Source organism: Pongo pygmaeus, chromosome 18 (assembly GCF_028885625.2).
Source record: "Pongo pygmaeus isolate AG05252 chromosome 18, NHGRI_mPonPyg2-v2.0_pri, whole genome shotgun sequence".
NCBI classification, from domain to species: Eukaryota; Metazoa; Chordata; class Mammalia; order Primates; family Hominidae; genus Pongo; species Pongo pygmaeus.
Window position 1 is genome coordinate 43,121,483 of NC_072391.2, and position 23,501 is coordinate 43,144,983.

The 23,501-nt window shown below is 40.9% G+C and overlaps 1 long non-coding RNA gene and 2 pseudogenes across 1 annotated transcript; 1 reads left to right on the plus strand and 2 right to left on the minus strand.

Annotated features, from left to right (window-relative positions):
• Nucleotides 1–1,007: 1,007 nt before the first annotated feature.
• LOC134738534 (angiogenic factor with G patch and FHA domains 1-like) lies at nt 1,008–5,398 on the minus strand (annotated as a pseudogene).
• Nucleotides 5,399–10,029: 4,631 nt separating this feature from the next.
• LOC134738535 (protein FRG2-like-1) lies at nt 10,030–14,630 on the plus strand (annotated as a pseudogene).
• A 1,036-nt stretch (nt 14,631–15,666) lies between these two features.
• LOC134738585 (uncharacterized) lies at nt 15,667–18,534 on the minus strand. Its single transcript, XR_010124411.1, has 3 exons — nt 18,417–18,534; nt 16,871–16,908; nt 15,667–16,098 (listed from the first exon to the last, which is right to left on the minus strand). It is a non-coding gene; the product is annotated as an uncharacterized LOC134738585 (long non-coding RNA).
• Nucleotides 18,535–23,501: the final 4,967 nt, after the last annotated feature.

Here is a 23,501-nt window from a genome sequence, read left to right on the forward strand (position 1 = left end):
TTAACATAAAACTAATATGGGCAAAATTATTTACCTGAATTAAGATCTTTTGACTTCAATTGCCATTCTACCTCATTAGCACTTCCCTACCTCCATAAAAGGCATCATTTGAATTTTTTGTTTAATTTAGTATTTTTCAAAAGAGGTTTTTTTAATGTTATAATGTTTTTATTGCAATTGAGGACATTTTCAATAAATATCCTAAACTTGAGAGCTTGGCTAAGTATTCCTTTTGTTCTAGAAATCAGATTTCTCTGGCACAACTCCACTGCCTGCAATATTTATGAAAACTACAAATGCCAGCACATTATTTCAACACTGTACTCAGTTGTTCATATCTAAATATCTCATTAGCTATGAAACAAGCCAAATATAAATGCTGAATATATAGCACAAATAAACAGATTCTTCACAGAAGACAACAATAACAGACTAATTTTCTACAATATGTCACCTGTTCATTAGTTCTTCAATAATATTATTTAGGCTGTTTCAAGTACAAGAAGTTCTTTTATCTAGGTTCTAAAGGGCATAAACAAAGATGCATATAGTCAGATTTATTTTTATAAACTTTTTTTTTTTTTTGCTGTGTGCCTTACCACGACTATGTGGAGACAAAGAAAAATGTACATTTAAGTTATTAGTTGTTATATGCGTTTTGCATATACGACTTTTTGCTTATATTGAAGTTGTAAATTACAAGATAAAATAATGGAGTTTGATAAACTCATCTGTGCCCTGTAAACTTTAGCCCACTTACTGTATAACTTGATTCAGTCATTATTTATTAGTTTAAAAGCTGGTTTTAAAAAGCTGCAAACTAAACTTTATTACACATTTCAAAATCAGGAAGAGGTAAACTGTGACAGAGTTCCCCTGTGCCACAGACTTTTTTGGGGAGAAATGTTCTGCAAAAAATAAAATAAAATAAGTGTTTCCAAATTTTATTTTTTAAAAGGCTTGAGATTTTTTTCTATGATTAACCTTCACTCTACAGTCCCTTTTACTCAAGGCATGGTTCCTGGGTCATCTTTTCAAGGTTTAGTTTCTGGGAAGTTTTCAGCAAACCTCTCTCATGCTTTGTCGCAGTTTGTTGTTGTTGTTGTTTGTTTGTTTTGTTTTGGAGAAGGTGAACATCTTCAATTGAGGATGGATTTCCTGTCCCCGAGCCTATGTGTGTTGGTGAACCTGACACTAAATTGGAGTTTTCATTCCCCATCATCTTCCTCAGTCCATCTGCTTTTTTCCAACCCATCTTCTTCAACATCTTCCGACCTTTGTTGCTGTCAGTAATTTCAGAATGAATAGATGCAGAAACATCATCTTTTTGGAAAGTTCCTTCACTTCCAATCTTCTCACTACATTTTCCAGCTCTATTTTTATATTTTGGAAGCTTTAGTGTCTATTCATCTTCGTAGTCTGTATTCTGTAAACCATATTTTACTCATATTTTTAAAATTATTTTCTTATTTCCAAATCTTTTTCTTCTTAGTGTGGGACCAACAAACATTCACCTTTCTTATCAAGGTGAATGTGAGCTCTGACCTGCTGTGGGTCACAGCCATCACAGGTATCACTGCCAGGGTGAATGTGAAAGGGTAACACAGTCTCTCCAATTTTCATTTCATGTCTATGTATGCTCAAGTATGTAAGGGTCACATTTAGCTTTCACTTGAACAATCTGTTTTTCACTAACAATTGTTCCATTTTGACCGTCTTGATCTACAAGGACATAACTTTGCTAGTCATGGTCAAATTTCTGCCTGAAACTTACTGACACCAACTTCAGGGATTCAAAGAGTATGCTCCAGATCATTTTCTCTTCCAATTGTAGCAGGTTTTACAGCAGTAATAATAAACAGTGACCCCATATACAACACAGGCGATCTAATGGCAATTACCCTAACACACAGGGGCCAATGTTTTTTCTCATTTTCCTCCTCAGTGTCTTCTGCATTACATTGCCTTCACTGGTAATATGAGTAGGGGCTGCGCTGGGGCCCTAAAGGACGTCTGCGGAGCCAGAGGCCACAGGAATGCCAGCAACAAAAGTCAGCCTGGCCATGGCTGGCTGCTGTGGCCCTCACAAGGATGCCCTGACATGCGTTACCTGGAGCCATACAGGGTTGTAAGCAATGAGCAAGGGGAATACTGATGGCCCTGCCCGAGCTGCAGGGCCTGGAAACCAGAAAACTCCTGGGAACTATTACATCTTCCCCAGCTGGAGGAACAGCAGGAGGAGTGTTGGAGAAGTCAAGGGGCCAGAAGCTCTTGGGCCGTTCCTGGGTTGAGCCAGAAACGGCGGCCAAGAGAGTTTTCAATAAAGTTTACATGTGGCTAGATATGATCTGCCGATTACTCTTAATTTTTTTCACATTTATTGAGCTATGATTTACATATTGAAAAATGTATATATTTAGGGTATATATAATAGAGTGCTTTGAGGTGTGTATACATCTTTAAATTATCTCAGTGAAGCTGGTTAATCTATCCCCTCACATACTTTACACATTTCTTTGTGTGTGGTGAAAGCACTTTAGATCTAATTTTGTAACAAATTCTGACTACCATTCTGCACATTAGGTCCCCAGCAGTTTTTCATTATATAACTGAAGGTATGCAGCTTTCGATGGTATCTTCCCACATTTCTCCCTTTCTAGCCTGTAGTAACTACCATTCTATTCTGTTTGTTTTTTTTTTTTTTTTTAGATTCCACATGCAAGATCATGCAGTATTTGTCTTTCTGTATTTGGCTTATTTCACTTAGCATAGTGTCTTCAAGATTCATCAATATAGTCATAAATGAAAGAATTTCATTCTTTATTAAAGCTGAAATTATCTCTCTCTCACAGTTTATCCATTTGTTTGTATTAGAGGAGTGCAGATTCCCTTGGTGATACTGATTTTATGTCCTTTGGCTATATATTCTGAATTGGGATTAAAGGTAGATCAAGTTTAAAAATGTTAAGGAATCTCCATACTGTTTTTTTATAATGGCTGCACCAATGGACATGCTCAGCAACTGTCTACAAGTATCCTATTTTCTCTGCACCCTAACACATTTTATCTTTTAACTTTTTGATAATAGCTATCCTAAAACCATGATAAGGTGATATCTTATTATGATTTTCATTGTAATTACTCTTATAATTAGTAATGTTCAGAATCTTTTTATATACCTGCTGGCCATTTGTATGTCTTTGGAAAAAATGGCTATTTAGACATTTTCCCCAATTAATCAGGGAATTGGTTTTTGTTTCATTCTGCTGTGAAGGTTTTTTTTTTTCTTCATATTGAGTAGTATTCAATATATTTTGGATAGCAACATATCCTACATATGGTTTACAAATATTTTCTCCCAGCCCATATATTGCATTTATGTTTTGTTGATTGTTTCCTTTATTGTGCAGAAACTTTTTACTTTGATATAGTTCCACTTTTAAATTTTTGCTTTTGTTGCTTGCCTTCTTTGTGTTGAATCCAAAACATCATTGCCATGACTAGTGTTAAGGAGCACTTTTCTTATTTTTTTATAGAGGATTCATGATTTCAGTTCCTATGTTTAAGTCTTTATTTTAAACTCATTTTTGTGGTGGTATAAAAGAAAGGTTCACTTTTCGTGTATGCATATCTAGTTTTCCCCACACCATTTCTTGATGTGTTTATCTTTTCCTAATTATGTGAGATCACTCGACTGAATATGTGTGACTTTATTTCTGGGTCCTCTATTCTGTTCCATTGGTTTTTATGTAGATACTATAGTACTTTGATGACTATAGCTCTGTAATATAGTTTGAAATCAGGAAGTTTGAGGCTTTCAGCCTTTTTGTTCCTATCAGTGTTTGGCTATTTGGGGTATTGTATGGCTCCATACAAATTTTACAATTGTTTGTTCTACATTTATTTTAATGGCATTAAAATTTTGATAGGAAGTTATTTAACTCTGCAGAAGAGTTTGTGTAGTACAGGTATTTTAACAATATTAATTTTTCGAATCCATGAACACAGTATATATTTCTCATTTTGTATTCTTCAATTTCTTTCATCAACATTTTAGTTTTCAGTATGCAGATCTTTAATATTCTTTGTTAAACTCATTCTATGTAATAAATAATGTATTTCTTTCTATTTGATATTGTAAATGGAATTATTTTTATTCCTTTTTTCAGATATTTTGTTGTTACTGTATCAAAATACAACTGATTTTCATGTTAATATTGTATCCTGCAACTCTACTGAATTAGTTTGTTATCTATAACAGGGTTTTGTTGTTGTTGTTTTTGGTAAAATGGTGGGCATTCTTAACCCTGGATACATTTTGAATTGATAGTTGCTATTATCATTTCATAATTCTTTAAATCTGACCAGATGGGTTTCTGCTGTCATGAATTCAGTGGAATTCAAATGTTCCATTTAAAATAATTGTGTGGGTTTTGCCTGGGCTCTGGGATGGGAGGCGCCCCGAGGGAGCCAGGAGATTCAGGACGGGGAGGGAGAAGCGCTCAGGGAAGAGGCTAAGCAGGGGAGGCAGAGAGGGGGACAGGAACAGCAGCAAGGAGAGGGGTCGTGTCTGAGACCCAGTGGGGAGAGAGAATGCGCCAGAAAAGAGATGAAGGGTGGGAGTGGGCAACAGGACTGCTTCCCCAACAGGGCAGTGGGCAGGGAAATTTGCTAAAACTGCAAGCCCCAGTGAACAGTGCGGGCAGGGTGGGAGCGAGTGGAGAGGACCAGGCGGATCCTAAGGTCAATTGGGAGAAAGGGACATTTCCCGGTTCCTTCACCTCTGCCCAGCGTTTCGCGAGCATGGCAGGCACCCCCAGGGGCAGGGCAGGGGAGAAAGCCGCTCTCGGCGGGATCGGAGAGCTGAGAGACGCACACCCGTTTTACAGGGCCGGGATGATGGCATAAGCAAGCGATGGCTGCGGATCCCGCTGACCCCGCGGGTGGGAGCGGAGGGCGTGGGCGGGGCCGAGCTCAGGGGGCCCAGAGCAATGGTCTCCAGGTAGCCCTGGAGGTATCTACCCGCCCATGCAGCGGCCTTCCGGGAGACCAGTATGGACGGCACCGTGGACACGCCCTTCCCAGCTGGAACATTCGTGAGGCTGGAATTTAAGCTGGGGCAGAAAAGCGGCAGGAAGGACTGGAAGAAACCCGAGCGCAAAGTCCAGCCCAAGGGGAGGAAGCGGAAATGCCTGGCCTGCGTCAAACTGGGTTCTGAGGAGAAGGTTCCGGCCCTGATGGTAACTACCCTATAGAGACGCCGGTTTGGCGGGAACCTGAGGAGCACCAGGGACCCAGTACAGCCGGGCGGAGTGGGCGGTGAGGACCCCACAGCTACTGCTTCCCTGTACAGTTCGTCTTCTCCAAGGCCGGGCCCCAGCTGAGCCCAGCACTGCATGGCGCCTCCTGGACCATTGTCGCGAGTGACCAGTGGAAGGCCCCACCTCCCAGGGAGAGAACCCCACTATATCCCCAGCTAATACAGCTGCTTCTCCCACCAAAAATAAATAAAAATGAATTAAATTTTTGTTTGGTCTTTGAAAATGATGTGTATCCTCTATATACTGGTCAACATGCTGCCCATTTATCTACATGCCTAATTAGTCAAACTTTTAAAAGAAGTTATTTAACGTTATGATCCTTTATTATGACACAAAATAGTAAACTTTATAATGGTTTTAATATCATCTAATATGATTAAAATATGTCAATTTGTCATTGCCAATGAATCTTTGTGTTACTTATTTTACACTGTTAAATATTCTGTCTACAAATGTCTAATGGCTTACAATCTTGCCTAACGTATCTGCTAAGTACTAACTACTCTAATTCAACAAATTTTCTTTTTACACCATTCTTAAAATACAATATCATTTTGTATTTATTTTTATTAAAATTATTTTTCTGCATAATCTAAATATTTGTGAAAATTATGTGGTCTATTCAGTCTGCCCTCTTGATAAAAGTCAGGGTTTTTTTCTCTTTATTAGTATGTTAGTACAAATGCAGTTTCATTACAGGAACATGGTGTACAGTGATGAAGTATGGGCTTTTGTGTAACAATCATCTGAATGGTGCTCATTGTCCCAATTAGGTATTTTCTCATTCCTAAACCCTCTACCAACCTCCCATCTTTCTGAGTCTCCAGTGTGTATTCTTCCAGTCTCTATATCCAAGTGTATGTATTATTGAGCTACCACTTATAAGTGGGAAACTGCAGTATTTAATTTTCTGTTTCTGAGTTATTTCACTTACAATAATGGCCTCCAGTTCCATTCTTGTGGCTGCAAAAGATGATTTTATTCTTTGTGACTGAGTAGTATTCCATGGTATAAATGTATAGTCAGTCATTGATAAATTTCAATTGATTGATAAATTTAAATTGAAGATATGCTATCTTTGCTATCGTGGATAGTGCTGCAATAAATGTATGAGTGTGGGTGTCTTCTTTACATAATGAATTATTTTCCTTTAAGTAGATACCCAATAGTGGGAGTGCTGGATCAAATGGAAATTCTATTTAGTTTTCTGAAAAATCTCTGTATGCTTGCCAATATCTATCCTTTTCCTGCTTTTTAATAATTAGCAAATTTGAAAGTGTAAAATGTGATTGTAAAAAATTGTACAATATTTCATTGTGATTTTTAATTAGCATTTCTCTGATCATTGGCAATGTTGAACATTTTTTACATGCTTGTTGACCATCATTTGTCAACAAGCCTTCCAGGTTCACGCCATTCTCCTGCCTCAGCCTCCCGAGTAGATGGGACTACAGGCGCCAGCCACCACCCACAGCTAATATTTGTATTTTTAGTAGAGACGGGGTTTCACTGTGTTAGCCAGGATGGTCTCAATTTCCTGACCTCGTGATCTGCCCGCCTTGGCCTCCTGAAGTGCTGGGATTACAGGCGTGAACCACCGCGCTTGGCCTCATGTAATCTTACTTTAGGAGAAACCGCCTCTAATTTTAGGCATTTGTTCATAGCAGGTGCTAAATGAACCAACGCCAAATTAGCATTGTTTTTAGGGTAATAAATCTACATATCTACAGTGAGAACTACTCATTGTACAGGATTTTGTCTTCTGACCAATGACATGATTCTGTCTTTCATAGGCTACTCCAGAACTTCTATAATGAAGGTAGAGTTCAGTGAAGTGGAGCTTCAGGCCTGCCATCCCCATGCTTCTGGCAAGCAGCAGCATCTCCCCTGAGCATGGTGGCATAGGGCATGCCATTAAAACCACCTTGCTGCTGTTCATCTCCACATACTAAGTTGCTGTACACTTTGCAGTGGAATTCCACCTTGCTGCGTCTGGTTGGCCAGAAGCCCTGCAGGTAGAATGGGATGCTCAGGAGAGCACATTGAGAGAATAAATGGGAGCTTAGAGGCTGCCCACCTTGCTGCCCCTGCCCATGGGTCACAGCCCTCACCCAGCTGTCCAGCTTGTATGTCTACTGAAGGCTGCTGAACTTGTTCTCCATCACAGAGGTGGGGTGCCAGCAGTCTGAGGGCACCACACTCCATGACCGGGCTCTACTGCTGGTGCCACAGCTCCAGGTGAGCTGTGGGAGGGCAGGTGAGCCAAAGACAGGTCCCGCCTTCTACGTCCAGGCCACACTCCCACCAACTTCCAGGCCCACCTCGATATTCTGATGTGATGCTCTTTTCAGTGCTCTTCTCATTACCTGAGAAAATTTTATATTATTATATCATAAATATGATAAATATTATGACATCACAACATATTATGACGTCATGTTTCATATATATTTATAACATCAAAATATGATAAATATAAATATGATAAAGATGATATTATGACATCACAATATATTACAGCATCATAATTCATGTAACATCACATAATTCATATAACACAATATATTATGACATCATAAACACTTTGTATTGTGACATCATTGTATATTATGATATCATAATATGCATCCATTATGACATCACATTATGATGCCATGATGTGCTTGTATTAAGACATCACAATATATTATGATGTCATCATGTGTAGGTATTATGACATCACACCATATTATGACATCGTAATTCGTATGTGTTATGACATCACTATAATTATGACTTAACAATTCATATGTGTTATGACATCACAATATATCATGACATCATAATTTATATGTATTATGAATTCATATTACATAATTTGCACATAATATGATGTATTACAAATTATTATGTAATTCATATGTATTACATGTGTATTAGATTGCTCTGGATGTCCTGGGGTCTGGGGGGCAGGCTGGGGGTGGGAGCAGGCACCCAGGTTGCAGAGGGAGTGATTGGGGCACAGGGCCCTGGGGTTCCAGCAGTAAAGAGGTCAGGACTGGCCTGTGGGGACTTAGATGTTGGCTCTGGGTGAGGTTGTTACTGCAGATGTGAGCACACCAGTGATCGGGGGTTCAGGTGACTGCCGTGGGGCAGATGGACAGAGGGGTTAAGGCACAAGGAGACAAAAGCTATAGCACAGCAGGAGGGGAGGCTGGCTGTGGGGGCTGTAAAAGGGGTACCAACAGCATTTTTGGGGGATGGGCAGTGGGTGTGAGAGAGCAGGCAGGGGGATAATGCCCAGGCATTCTGGCCTGGAACAGTAGCAGGTGGACTTTGCCCAGCTGCAGAGGTGTCTGTCAGGCAGATAGGGCTTCTGGTTTCAGAGGAGAGCAGAGGTGTGCTCATGCAGATGAGGGTTCTCATGGGATGGACATGGAAGGGGCAGCTACAACCTGGGGACAAATGGTGGTGGGCTGAGCCCCTGGGACTTCTGGAGTGAGCAGGCAAGAAAGTGAAGAGGAGCCACCCAGGGAGCCAGAGGCAGAGGGTAAATAGTAAAGTAGAGCCCAGGAAAGGGACAGATCCAGCAAGTAGATGAAAATTTCCCCTCATCTGCCCCATTGGCCTCTGTCCCTGCCCACACGCCCTAGTGCCCTCACCCTGAGTCTCTGCTTGCCTCTGCCTACCTGGCCATCCCAGACAGGTGTGGGGTCGAGCTGTGGGGGTAACTGAAGGGCCACTTTCAGAAGGCACAGTCTAGAAGTGAACAGCGTTGAGTCACTGTCATCTCCCAGTCCTGGGAACAGCCTCAGCCACAGCCTGCTGAGCTGTCTTCATCACCAGCGGGTCTCCTTCCCCCACCCCTGGAGGTCCAGAGGACAGCTCAGAGCTGTGATAGGTGTCTCTTCCCAGTGTCTCTCTACATTGCTCCTGCCTGTGCCTCAGCATCCTCCTCCAAGAGGTGAGCCTGTCTCTGCACTTGAATGGCGAGCAGGTCACTGTGGGGAAGGGGCTCCCTCCTTCCTCTTTCCTGGACCCTGGCCTGGTGCCTCTCTCCTGGGGGTATGGCAATCCAGCCTACCCATGACCCCAGCCCCCAGAAAGAAGAAAAACTAGTTAAGCTTTGTGGGGAGGAATGGTGACAGCCCTGCATACTGGGACAAAAAAGAGTTGAGGCCTCCAGGAGGCCATCTTCACCGGTGCCTGCTGGGCCCTGGAGCTCTGCAGGAGGTGGCTTAGGGACTGAGACTTGTGGGCCAAGCCTTCTGAGCTGTTTCGGAGGCTCCCAGCTCTGCAAGGGGCTGGGTTTTCCCTCCTGGTAAAGTGCTCCCAATGCCTGTCTTGGCTTGTTCACTTAGCTGGGCTACCTGCTGGGCCTCCGTCTTCGTGGGAGCTCCCATTGTGCCTCCCTGGGTGGGTGGGGGCTCCTCTGGAAACTCCGTTCTTCCCTGAGGCTTTCAGTCCAAGATGAAGCACCCCAACTTCTCAGCAGGAGTAGCCACTGGGGGAAGCAGAGGGAATGGGATGGGACACTTGGCCCAACTCTGAGCATGACTGGGCAGGGACATCGTGTTTAGCTCCTGGGAGCCTCATGGAGTGCAGGCAGAGGTCCTTGAAAGGCCAACACTCCGCCTACACAGAAGGGAAAACTGAGGCTGGGGGTGGGCAGGGCGACCTTGAATTGGGGGTCTTGTCAGATGGGTCTCTGCTCCTCACCTCAGGAGCTATGGCCTTCATGTGCACTTCCACCAGCAGAGGCGCCTTACTGGACTTGGCCCCACTGGATGGACAGGAAACTTCCAGCCATGGTGGCCACCCAAACCAACTTTCACTGCCTGGCTCCTGGCAACCCCACCCTCTCCATCTCCTGGCTCCCATTTATCAGCTTTTTATTTTCAAGAAATTGTGGGCACCAGCTCAGGAGAGGCAGCAGGAGCCACCACTCAAATTTCTGGTCTCTTTTAATTAGTTCTGTGAGAGAGGATTCTAGGGTGAGAGCAAACCTGGATGAGGCCTTAGAAGAGGATGGATCTGGGCAGAGCTGCGTCAGAAAGTGGGCCCCATGCATCTGACATCTATGATGGTGGAGTATTTCCAGTTCTGTCTTTCCTAAGCCTGCCCAATAGAAACTTGACTCCTTGAGTTTGTGTGATTTTAATCTATTTTAGCCATTTCCCTGTTAGTTTTTATAACACACAATTACAAGGAATTTAACCAAACTCTTAGGGATTTTTTAGGAAAATTATATGAGAAGCTAAAAAAATTATTTTTACTAAGGTAAAAGAAACAGGAATAATCACAACAATAGCAATAATTCTTCTGTCCATGAATAGCCTTTCTGGTGGTAACATTAGAACTCACAACAACAGCCTGAGGGAAGTGGAACAAATGCAGCCAAAGGCCCCTCTACACCTCCTTTCTCTCTTCTGACCACAGAATGTTGAATTCAATCATTTAGCCATTTGCTCTGGAATGAAAGTATCTGGACAGTAGAAACCATGAATGTTTCATCTGTTTTTCTAATGGTCATATGATATAGTTTAGATGTTTGTTCCAAATCTCATATTGAATTTTAATCGCTAATGTTACAGGTGGGGCCTGATGGAAGGTGGTTGAATTATAGGGATGGAGTTCTCATAGCTCTCTGCTGTCCTTGTCATGGTAATTACCCACAAGAGCTGGTGGTTCAAAGTGAGGCGTATCTCTCCCCCATCTTTCTTTCTCCCACTCTTACCACGTGAGATGCCTGCTTCTCTTTCATCTTTCACCATGATTGTAAGCTTCTTTATATGTTAGTTGTTACAAAATTTAATTCAATATTTTCATAAAATTACCTGACAAAACTTTATCATATCATAAATATGATAAATATGATCTTATATAATCACAATATAGTATATCGTTTGTGTCATGACATCACAATATATGTCATAATCTACATAACATAACAATATATTATGGCATCATAATTTGTACATATTATGATGTCACAATATATTATGACATCATAATTCATATATTATGATATCGTAATATATTGTAACATCATAATTTGTATGTATTATGACATAAGAATATATTAGGACATAATTTGTATGTCTTGTGATATCATAATAACATATAAAACTGTATTAGGTAATTTTGTAAGAAAATTGAGTTAAATTTTGTAACAACATTAACATATAAATTTAATGGAACTTAAGAACATTATCTGCTCTTGTGTAAATAACTGCTTTATGATATTATGATAAAATAATATATCAAAATTTGTTTATATGTCAAATAAATTTTATATGATATTATGGTATCAATACATAATGCTATTGTAAGTTCCATTTAAATCCTATTTAAATTCAGACAGTTTTGTTAGGCAGTGTCTGTATGTCTACCATCTGATATTTTTTTGGGTTGCACTATTTGCATAGACGGCACAGCTGGGGAAACACAGACTCACCCAGGACAGGCTCTTCCCTGAATCTTTCCCCTCCTCAGGGAATCAGTTCTTCCATCAACCAAGTCATTTTAGAGTAGAGGCCAAGTAGTCTCTGACATAAAATGTCTCATTTCGGCATCCTTTTCTCAGAAGAGGGAAAAACAAGAAAGTCCTTTTAGGTGACACTTGCTGGGACATACACTAAGCCTTCTACAATTTGAGAGCTCTAACCAGCAGATACAGACTTCACAGTAGGAAGGGATGAGGCAGCTGTCCTGATCCTGGAGCTCCACCATACCTTGTCCCATCTCGTGTAAGCAATTTTTAGAGGCTGCTCTGGAATGTCTCGATGGTGGATGTTACAAAACCACACAGGCTTTGATGGGACTCAGGTGGTGTCTGTTGTGTGGGTACAGGAGCTGAATACTCAGGTTCTAGGCTGTTTTTCTTGTGGTCAGTTGGGTTAACTGTTTGGGACCAAGTCCATTGTTACTAGGGAGGTTGAATAAATACTACAGAAAAAAGTGGAGCTCCTAGGATGACTGAGGAAGGGTGACAAATGGGGAACTTTCTCTCTCCACCTAGACTTTTTGCTACCTCAGGATTCAGGGGCTGATTAAGTTAGCATCAGCTCTAATCTAATCAATTCAATTCCATTGTATTTGATCTAACTATCATCCCTATTGTTAAGGTAGAAAGGGCCATTTTATTTGATATTTACTTTTCTCTATATTTTTATTTTATAATATATGTATGTGTCTAATACAATCAACCATAATTTTAATTTGACATTTCCAAGCATTTGAGAATATAATATCCATGAACATGATTTTAACACTATGTAAAATTTTCTTTCATTGCAAAATGTATGACACATTTCAATATAAGTATGTTTAATTCTGCATCTTGAAAATAAACAGTATCTTAATTACTTCCAGGTAGGAATTGGGACAGAAATTAGAATAAATGATTCCCTTATCTTCTGATTCCTGTGCCCCTGGCTTTGTTTTTTTGTTTTGTTTTGTTTTTTAGGGTTTTTTTTTCAGACACTATGATAAGACCCAGAAAATGTCTCCCCTTAACTTTGTTTAGGTCCCTAGTAAAACTATATGGCATGAAACTTTTCTAATTGAGGCCCTAATGAGTAGCAGGAAAAAGAAAACTATTCAGCCAATAACAGTAAGACATGGCCAGCTGACGGGCATATAAAAGGCAGGTCCAGCAGGATAACACACAGTCTGAATCTGGACGTGTAAGACAGAGCATCTCTCACTTGAGCTTGAACACAGGAAAAGGAAATGAAGACCCTGATTCCCCACTGCCCCTCCATCCAATGCCCCACTGACCAGCCTTCTTTCCAACAGATCTCCTTTACAGAAAAGGGCTCAGGTGAGAAGAGATTATTCAAAGAAAAAGGCAAGACCCCTTCCTCCCATTCCAGTGAGGAGCACATGAAAAGGCAGGGTATGGCCTTGGGCTGTTCCTATGGAGGCTGAAAGGAGGTTTGGAATCAGGGATACTGAGGTATGGTCTTTGGTGGGGTTTTATTTTGAAACTGGAAATGGGAAATGGCTTAGATTCCCGAGGACACTTTGAGAAATATATTCACTCGTGACAGTGGCAGAAGAACTTCACTTGAAAGACTGATCCACAGATACTTGTCAGAGACAGATTATGGGACTCTGTGCCTGGAAGAGGTGAGTCACCTAAACTCCATGTTGAGCTAGAATCAAAGCCCAATCCAAATGAGGAGAAGAATTCTGAATAAACTAAGCTCAAAGACAGAAACAGCACAGCTAGATCTGGTAAAACTAGACTCTTTGAAGGTAAAAAAGAGACGGCAGCAACACCATCTGCCCTGGCAAGGAAACTGGGAGCTCTTTGGCAGCCAGGGCCTTACAGATCCTGGACTTTGGAGAACAGAGCAGAGCTTGGTTTGGTGGCAACTTCAGCTCCTGTGTGTTCAGGATGAACTAAGGCTTCTAGGGTGTTTAGTTGGAGGCAGTAACTCAAATTCTCATTTTATCAACAGATCAACAGAACCAGAGTCGAGCTCACATGAGGGAAACTCCAAGAAAAGGAAAATCAGTTCCAAGGACGGCTGCCAAGACAGAGCAAGTAGAATTTTTTTTTTTTTTGCCCCAAAGGGCAAACAAATAGGAGACTTTTATACAGGGCTGGAACAGCAAGGAGGCTTCTTAGAGACTGGGAAATTTCTTGAGATCCTGGCACTTAGAGAATATGTGGGGACTCAAAAGAGGTTAAGCTTCACTTCATTAAAGTGCTGAGATGGTCAGGATGGAAAGAGACAAGTGAAGTTCACCTGAAGGTGCAAGGGAGGTTGTGGAAATGAGGGTCTGTGGGCACTGTTCTGGAGAGTCTCTTGCTCACATGCTTCCTCTGCAGGGACCTGTCCAGGAGAGGAGCACAGTTTGATGTTGAAAAGGAAACTAAAGTCCTCCACCCCTGTGCACAGCAGTGAAATCCAGGAGACCTGTGATGCCCACCACAGAAGGCCTTTCATGGCTCACACTGGGTGCAGCAAGCGGCACAGGCCTCAGGCTCCAGGAGTTCAATAGCCATCACTTCGGAAAGCTTCGTGACCTTGCAAGGTGTGTCAAAGGCCATTTATCAAGACCTACTCCAGGTGTTGGTGCAGCAGGTCCATTCTCCACTGACCTGGGAGCAGTTCACTCAGCTTGCTCAGCTCTGGGGGCCTCTGTGTGCTCAGGTGCAGATGTTATGGCCACCCAGGCAGGTTATGTCTTTCCTGCTAAGAAATGGCTTGCTTCAGCCACTCTCCTGGCCCTGGGGATCCAGCCATGGATAGAGAAGCCCACCCCTTGCCTGGGCAGGAGATAACTGAACCTGTCAGTGGATCAGATGAGGCTTGAGCTGGCTGCACCCACACCCTATTCAGCAGAGAATGCAGCTCTTGGAATGAGAACAATAACCTGCTACTTCCCAGATTCTTCCAGATAAGCAACAATGACAATTTTAGATGCACTATGTTAATACATGACAAAACCTGAAGCAGTCATAGGAAAGGGACTTGAACAACATACTCAAAATGGTGAACCCTGCATTTTGTAGAGAGCTAACATTCTAAACAAATTTTATATTTCTTGTTAGACATTTGATGTCTTTTGGATGTCTGAAAAAGTCCTACATTTCTGTATTATCAAACAAATATTAGAATGTAATCATTCATATGCCTTTGCTATTTTAAATTGTAGAAAAATAAGTATAAAATTATATTCTTTTCTTTTAATTTAGAAAAGGTTGTAGCCTTTCACTCTCCCACACTGAACCCATGGAGGACTAATATCCACAAACCTTTAATAGTACTCCCTATGGGAAAATGTCAATATATTTTTATAGTTTAATAAAATTATGGTGAAATCACTACACAAGGCATTTACTATTAATATTTTTACATAAATTGAAGTCAAGATATGTTAAATGTAATTGATTATACTTATTTATTCTTCACCTGACTCATATTTGCCTCATTTTAAATTTTCTAAATTTAAACGTTCTTCTATCTTATACATTTCAGTTGATCGTACTGTATTGTAGGATATTAAATGTAATATATTGTCATTTATTTCACATATTGCCATATTTATATTTTTCTTCTTGCATTTTACAGTGAGATGAAATCTTTCATCATCTAAATGTATTTTTGTTCTCTACCTCATAATTTTTATACACATAATGATATAAACATTAATGTTTTTGAGAATATTCAATTTTAGATAATTTCGTGTTTCATCCATACTGAACTTGAATTTACTCCATGTGTGAGTTAGAGGACTTTTTATCTTCACTTCTTCTTTATTTTCACCCTGACCTCTCCACACTCCACAGCTCTTGTGTTAGTCAAAGAATAGTGATTTATCATTCCAGTAAATGGAGCCAATTCAATGAAATAAAAAATATACTTTATTGATAAAAATGCTGACGCAGATACACACACACACAAAGATCACATGGTGTTGGAAAAAATATTGTTGATAGAGTCACTCAAGGTAAGGTTGCCAAAACCCCTCAATTTGTAAGAAATCCAACATCTGGGAAGCACAATGAAGTGCAATAAGACAAGGCATGCCTGTGTAACAGTCAATGTTCACTAGTAATATACTTAGAAATCATACATAAAAGATATTACATATGTATAAAAGTAATTAACAAGTTACAGAATGGGTAGGAGATAAAAATTACAAAATGATTTACAAAGTAAATTAAAAGGGAGACCAAGCCTGAAACATTCCTGAGCAGACAAAATCAGACCTCTTCAGTGACCTCATCTTGTTGACTTGCAAACAAGCAAAACATAATGTGAGCTATTTTTGTGAATACCTGTATTAAAAATCAACAATAACAGAACTTAAGTTTATCAGAAGTACCCAAGAAGGTATAGCAATATACGTCTATAAGGTAAACCAAAAAAGACAGTTTTTTAACTGCAACTAATCAAATAATTTTAATATTTTGCTTCTGCATATTTTCAATGCAATCTTACCTCTGACACTTTGCCATTTAAATGCTAAACATTTTTTGGTCTCATGTTCCACAATTCATTAGTTGCTTCTTACTCAAGAAAATGTTTTTTGAAACAGATTCCTACTCTGTCGCCCATGCTGGAGTGCATAGACAGAATCGGAGCTCTCTGTAGCCTTACATCCTGAGCTCAAGCCATCCTCCCACCTTACCCCATGAGTAGCTACAAGTACAAGAATGCACCTCTATACCCAGCTAATTTCTTCTTATTTTTTCATAGAGATAGGGTCTTACCATGTTCCTGGGCTCAGGTAATCTCTCACCTTGGCCTCTCAAAGTGCTAGAATCACAGATATGAGCCATCATTCCCAGCCAATAAAACTCTTAAAATTTGTATTGTACTACAGTTTACTTTTTAACAGGACAAAGTAAAATAAACTAGCCATACATAAATCTAAAAAAAATTTGTAAAACCTATAATAAAGACCATAAAAAGTTTTTGAAATATGAGAAAATCAGCATAAAAAAGTGGAAAACCACATCATGTTCTAAGGTAGAAAAACTCAATATTACTCAATCATCAATTTGTTAGAAGTAATTCAAAAATTTAATTTTGTCCCAATAGACATACCATCTGGTAGTGAAGGCAGGCATTTTATTGCAGAACTCCTACAGATGAAAACACAAATAAGAACAGCTGAGGACACTTTGAAAAAATAATTAGAGTGGCTATCACACCCTATGAGACATGTTGATTAATGAATATATGGACAGCTCAGTGGAAGTATAAATTCAAAAATAAACCACAGTGCATGAGAAACTGTCTTTGTTCAGGCTGCTAAAACAAAATACATTAGACTGGATCATGTATAAATAACAGAAATGTATTGGTCACAGTTCTGGAAGCTGGAAAGTTCAAGATCAAAGCACCAGCAAATTCAGTGTCTGGTGAGGGTCCCATTTCTCATAAATGATGCCTTCTTGCTGTGTCCTCACATGGCAAAAGGGACAAGGGTGCTTGCTTCAACCTTTATTACAGGGTATTAATTACATTTATGAGGATGAAGTCCTCCTGAGTTAGTCACATCCCAAAAAGCTCCATGTTATAAAACTATCACATTAGGGATTAAACTCTTACAAATGAGTTTTTAGAAGGAGACACAAATTCAGATCATAGCAAAAAGTAAATTGGCAATAAAAACCACAGTTGGGGAGCTGTCATTAATGATTTGGGTTTAGGAATCTGATGTTTCTATCATAAAGGTAAAAAATAATGTACTAATTATAACCTGCAATAAAATGAAGGTCAAATGAAAGACAAATCTATACTGAAAAAAAAAAGTTTTTACAAGGTGAATTCTTACAGGTTGTCTCAGGATTTTTGTGGTTTCTGGGGATAAATAAGACCCCAGATTTTTCTACTGTGACTTTTTTACTGATGTTTCTGACACTCTTACTCAATTTCAAAGTGGAAAAGTATCCCTTCTGTTTCTGTCTATGAGAAATTCAAAATAAAATTGGTCCCCATATGCTGGATCCTAAAACAATTATTCACTCAGTGGTGCTCTGCTGAGGAAGGGCACTGAATCTCACACGCATAGAAACATCATGTTCTGTCAGATACAGGACTTCTCCTTGAGGCAGAGCCTCATCACTCATACATAATCAGAGGTTTTCCCAGGCATGCACTGCTCTGCGCCCTCCCACAAAAGCTCAGCCCTAAGCATCTGACTCTGAAGGTGACTGATGAATATGTTCCCTGGTACTCTAATTTACAGGGATTTTGTTTTCTCTTAATGATCCCTTCTAGAGCTCTAGGGTCTTTCCTGAGTCCAGCTACCACATGCAGATAGAGACTGGGAGATTTGGACAGAAGCTTTGTTCCTCACTCTAAGCCCTGCCCTGTCCCATCAGCTTTTCTGGAAGTATAATGTTCTAATTACTCTTGAAAGACCACATATCAGGGTATCTCTCTGTGCCAATAATTGAATAAAAGTGAGAAGAGAAACAGGCAAGAATTTCTGCTAAGGGCTGCTTCTAATGGTCTACTTGCCAGACTTATATTTCTATTTTACACAAATATTGACAAATATAATTTCATCTCTAGATTAAAAATTGAAGAAGGAACCACAGAGTAATGAGAAAATGGAATCAATGTTCTGTAGAATGCAGCTTACCTCAGCCATGGAGTGCTAAGTCTCTCAGCAAAAAGCAATTGTTCTCTATCATCAGAAACAACTGTGGCCTCAGACAGCCGGACACTGAGAGTGCAGGATGCTCCCTGGGATTCCATGCCTACATCACAGAGGGATGGAATTCCTAAGAGAGGCTGAGCGCACAGGTCCTGTTCTACCATTTGGTCTAACTAATACTCCTCCTCCTCCTGCCCCAACAGGATTCCCCAACTCTTCCCTGGGTCTCACTAGGGATAGTTCAGAAAGACAAAAAGCTATTAATGTCCCTCCATTTCTGTAGTTGCTGGGGTCTAATTTGCTCATTTTTAGGTTTTGAGTTTTTGTCGTCCATCTACATTCACAGAATTTGTGTGCCCTATTCCAGTACCTACAGTTTTAAGTAGGTCTAGTCACCCATACTGTCTTATAGTCATTTTTTTTTCTAGTAGAGCCAGATGATACGGACACAAGAACTTCTATATAAAAGTTCACCATAAGTAAGTTGAGCACCACAACCCCTCTATGGGCTGGACTGCCATTCAGAGAATACGGCAACCAGATTTTCCTGGTGTTGCAGTTGAGGAAAAGAAAGGCACATCTCATCCAGGAATGGTCAGTGAGATATCTCAAATTTTGAAAATGGATGCCTATAGACTTCAATGATGTTCTCTTCATCTTGGAGTCAGTCAAGAAGAGATTTTGGGGTTCTGAGGGGACAGTCACATTCAATCAACAAATTACCTAGCCAACATTTGTGGAATGAGAGAAAAAAAGAAAGTAAAACCAAACAGTTTGGCCACATTAATAGATTAAGTGATAAAAGCTACAATGTGATTAAAATGCAAGTAGTCTCAAAAGCCTAAAGGTTACACGAATGAGCTTCAAGGGACACATGGTGTGGCTGGAGTCAGCTGACTATTATGCTAAAGATGTCAATAGTGGTGAGACATGATCGATACTTCAGGAAGTGGGCCAAAGGCCAGTGCCGTTATCATGCCGGGAATGGTCTGGGGCCTTCTGAACCACAAGACAAATAGGTCAACTTTCAACAAGAAACACAAGTCTGGCATGCAGTGATGATCTCTGCATTACACATGGATTCAGGCTTGGTTTTTGGCTTAACTGTGGTTAGTATTTTCAGCGAACAGACCTTTACAGTGGACTCCTAAATGAATGACCTGACAGATCAGCAGCTGAAATTCTTCCTGATTTGAAGCCAAAAAAGGATGTCCTTACTCAAACATCCTTTAGTTTCAATGTGAAAGACCAAACAGTTAGAACATGAGTAATGACCCACAACCCTGAGCTCTTACCATTAAGTGGAACAACCACCCCTGCTTCAGGTTCTGTGTTGTTGGCACTGAGGTTAGACATCCATAGCAGCCCAGTGAGCACCAAAAGGTGGCAGCTTCCTTGACTTGTCAGGGGATTAGGGCCAGGCATTTAGGAAATATTTAGTGAATTGAAGACCTCATAGAGCCAGCAGTTTTGCTTCAAACAGTGGAGGGCGGTGAATTCGTTCCTTTTCACACTGCTGATAAAGACATACCCAAGACTGGGCAATTTACAAAAGAAAGACTTTTAATAGACTCACAGTTCCACATGGCTGGGGAAGTCTCACAATTATGGCAAGAGGTGAAAGGCATGTCTCATATGGTGGTAGACAAGAGAAGAGAGAATGAAAGTAACATAAAGCAAAAGGGGTTTCTCCTTATAAAACAATCAGATCTCTTGAAACTTATTCATTACCTTGAAAACAGTATGGGGAAATTGCCCCCATGATTCAATTATTTCTCACAGGGTCCCTCCCATCACACTTGGGAATTATGGGAGCTAAAATTCAATATGAGATTTGGGTGGGGACACAGCCAATCCATATCAAGGAGCATACATTTTTCACCAAAGGATGTAATTTTTTGTCTTACAGCTAATGTTCCTGTGGCAGCCCAATTTTCTCTTAGAATGTGTTGTATTCTAAGTGGCCTTCTGAGGTCTTGTAGAACTCAAATTTACTCAATTCAAAATTGGAATATCAAGCTGGGAAACCCCAAGCCCTTGATGTGTCAGGATTCAATCTGACAGAAGCTTTGGAGCAAGCTTGTCACTGACTTTCAAATCAGTGTAAGTAGTAGCATCAGGGAGACTATGTGTCAAAAATTCTAAGGGCCACCTCTAGGTGGAGGCTGACTCCCTCTCTCAGAGGCTTCAGATGAAAACAATATCAAGTATTTTTTGGCTGCTGGAAGAACTGAGCTATGTAAATCTGCCCACATAGTTCCAGTGAACCTTAACTGGAAAACAGGACTATGGGATTTTGAGAATTGTATCAGCTACTGGCAGAGAGATGTTACCAACCTAGACAAGAGCATGAAGGCAGATGCTTCCAAATTGGCAGCCAACAGAACTTCACCTACAGAGTTGAACTTTTTGCACATCAGAGGATAGAGACAGTCATGATAAATTCTGCCATGCCACTGTGGCAAATGGCAGAGAAGATTGTCTCACTTGCGAAGTGCAAGTTACCTGTTCCTCACCCTGCTTAGAATAATCCCCTCTGGCACTTACGGGGCAGGCAAGGACAAACCCACCAAACCTGACTATTGCTACTATAGATTCTGATGTAGAAACAACAGGACGTGGATTGAGCTCCAATAGCTCCGTCTCCTTTTTACGTGATCTTCCTGCCTTCACTGTCACCCTGCCCAAACACTGTTAGTTGAGCTTTGCTGTTTGTTTTCTCCCCTCACCTTGGTACACTGCAGCATTTGGAGAGTATTCAGGGTCAGAAGATTCCATCTGATGAAGGAGGATGAAGGATTTTATCTGGAGGACTAAGTCCAGGGTCAAGGTGTGGGCAGGGTGTGTTGCCCCCGAGGCTTCTCTCCTAGGATTGTAAGTGGCCACCTTCTCATTGTGTCCTCACATGGTCATTTCTCTGTGTGTGCCCATTTGTATCCTTATCTCCTCTTGTATGGAGACATCAGTTAGATTGGATTAGGGCCCACCCTAAGGTCATCATTTTAAAACATTTTTTATTGTAACTAATAAAAATTGTCTGCATTTGTGGAACTGTTTTTAAATATGCATACATTGTGGAATGGTTGACCCAAGCTAATTGGCATATGCATTATCTCACATACCCATAATTTTTCTGTTGTGAGAACACTCAAAATCTACAGTGCTAGCAATGTTCAAGAACAGATTACATTAACTGTAGTCACCAAATGCAATAGACCTGGTGTCCTTATTCCTCCTGTCTAGCTGAAATTTTGTATAATTTGGCCATCTCCCCACTCCCTCACCTCCACCCCCAAATACCTCATTTTAATATAATTACCTCTTTGATGATGCTATCTCCAAATGTAGTCACATACTTAGGTACCGGGGGTGACAGTGTCAACATACGAATTTTGGGAAGCACGCAATTGAGTTCACAGCAGCCTCTGTCAGGACGTAAGGTTTACATTGAGATCCTGGTAACTCAGCAACAGAGGGAATGACATGCAAAGATTCTGTGAAGAAAATTCCAGACAAAGAATTCTGTGGAGCAAGGATCCTGAAATGCGAGTGAATATGGTGAGTCTGAGAAACCACAGACCAGTGGCAGGAGGGAGGGGGCGCAAAAAGCAAGAGGAGGAGGTGAACTCACAGAGTCTTGATGAGACATGTAAACCTGACTGTGATTTCATTCCCTATGCAGTGAGAAGTCATTGGAGGGTTTTAAGCAAGAACACGATAAGAATCAGATGTTCAAAAGTTTTTTCCAGGTGTTTTATGGAGAATGCATTCTAAAGAGGGCAAATATGGAAACAAGCAGCCTTTTGTCACAGGTCAGGTGAAAGTGATGGTGGCTTTGACTGGGCGATGTGGAATCAGAATGAAGTAGGTGGATTGGGGATACATTTGAGCATGAGGCTATAGGACCTGTTGATTTGTTGCACGAAAGGGCAAAGGGCCTTCAAGACTACTGCTACATGTTAGTCAAGTCAGAAGAATTTCCAGAGATATAGTGGGGCCCTTTACTGAGATAGAAAAGAACGGGAGAACAGGCTTTAGGAGAACATCCAAGTGATATAGTATTTTCCTAAGAGCATGGGTCAGGAAACTTGGTGGAGCCTGGGCAACCTCAGAAGTACTGACACACTCCTCCCACTGGGTTGTTATATCACTGACATCTAGACCCAGAGCACAGAAATTCCCAAATGGGAAGAGGTGTGATGCTGTAGCACCACAAGCCTAGTGATGAGGTTGGTGGGGCTTTGCAGCTCAGCAGCTGTGTGATCTCGATGGAGACCTGCTGCTTCTGGCCTGAGTGAGGTCAGTCCTCAGTGCAGCGGGGATAATGGCATCCACCTCATAGATCTGTCTGATGATTCAACAGAGTCATACTCCTGAAATGAAGCAAGTCCTGGCACACACTGGGTAGCTGGCATGAATTATTATTGGTATTCTTATTAATATCTTTGATGTTATTATTAATATCTTAATACTGATGGGACATCAACTCAGCCACGCCACTCCAACAAAACCTTCAGAGATATCCAAAGGCCCTCAGACAGTCTTCACTCTTCCATATATTTCTCCAGCTTAGCAGCCAACTGACTCAGTTCAGCCTTATTTGGGTTTTTAAGTTAAACCAGTGGCTCTAGGCATGTCCCTAAGGCTCTGAGCAGTGTGTGGGTTGTGTTCTGTCAACTCCAGGCCTTTGAGAGGATGGTGGGCAAGGAGGGGGTGGCAGCTGTAGACCCACGGAGACAGTGGCATGAGCAGGTTGCTCCCCACGTACAAGGCTGCTTCTTTTTGCTTGTTCAACAAATAGAAGCCCACTCAGTCTCACAAAGTTTGCTCCCAAGTGAGACAATATACATTTTGTGCATAGCTGTATTTTTCTACTGCTGACAACAGATGAAATTAAGAAAGTCAAGTATAGTATCCCCCGCTGTCTGCGGGGACTATGTGTGTTCCAAGAACCCACTGAATGCCTGAAACCAAAGATAGTACCACACTTTACGTATACTATACACAAATTTCTTTTTGCTTCTTCACAGTTTCCCACTAGGAGATTTGTTCCTGCAATAGACATTAGCA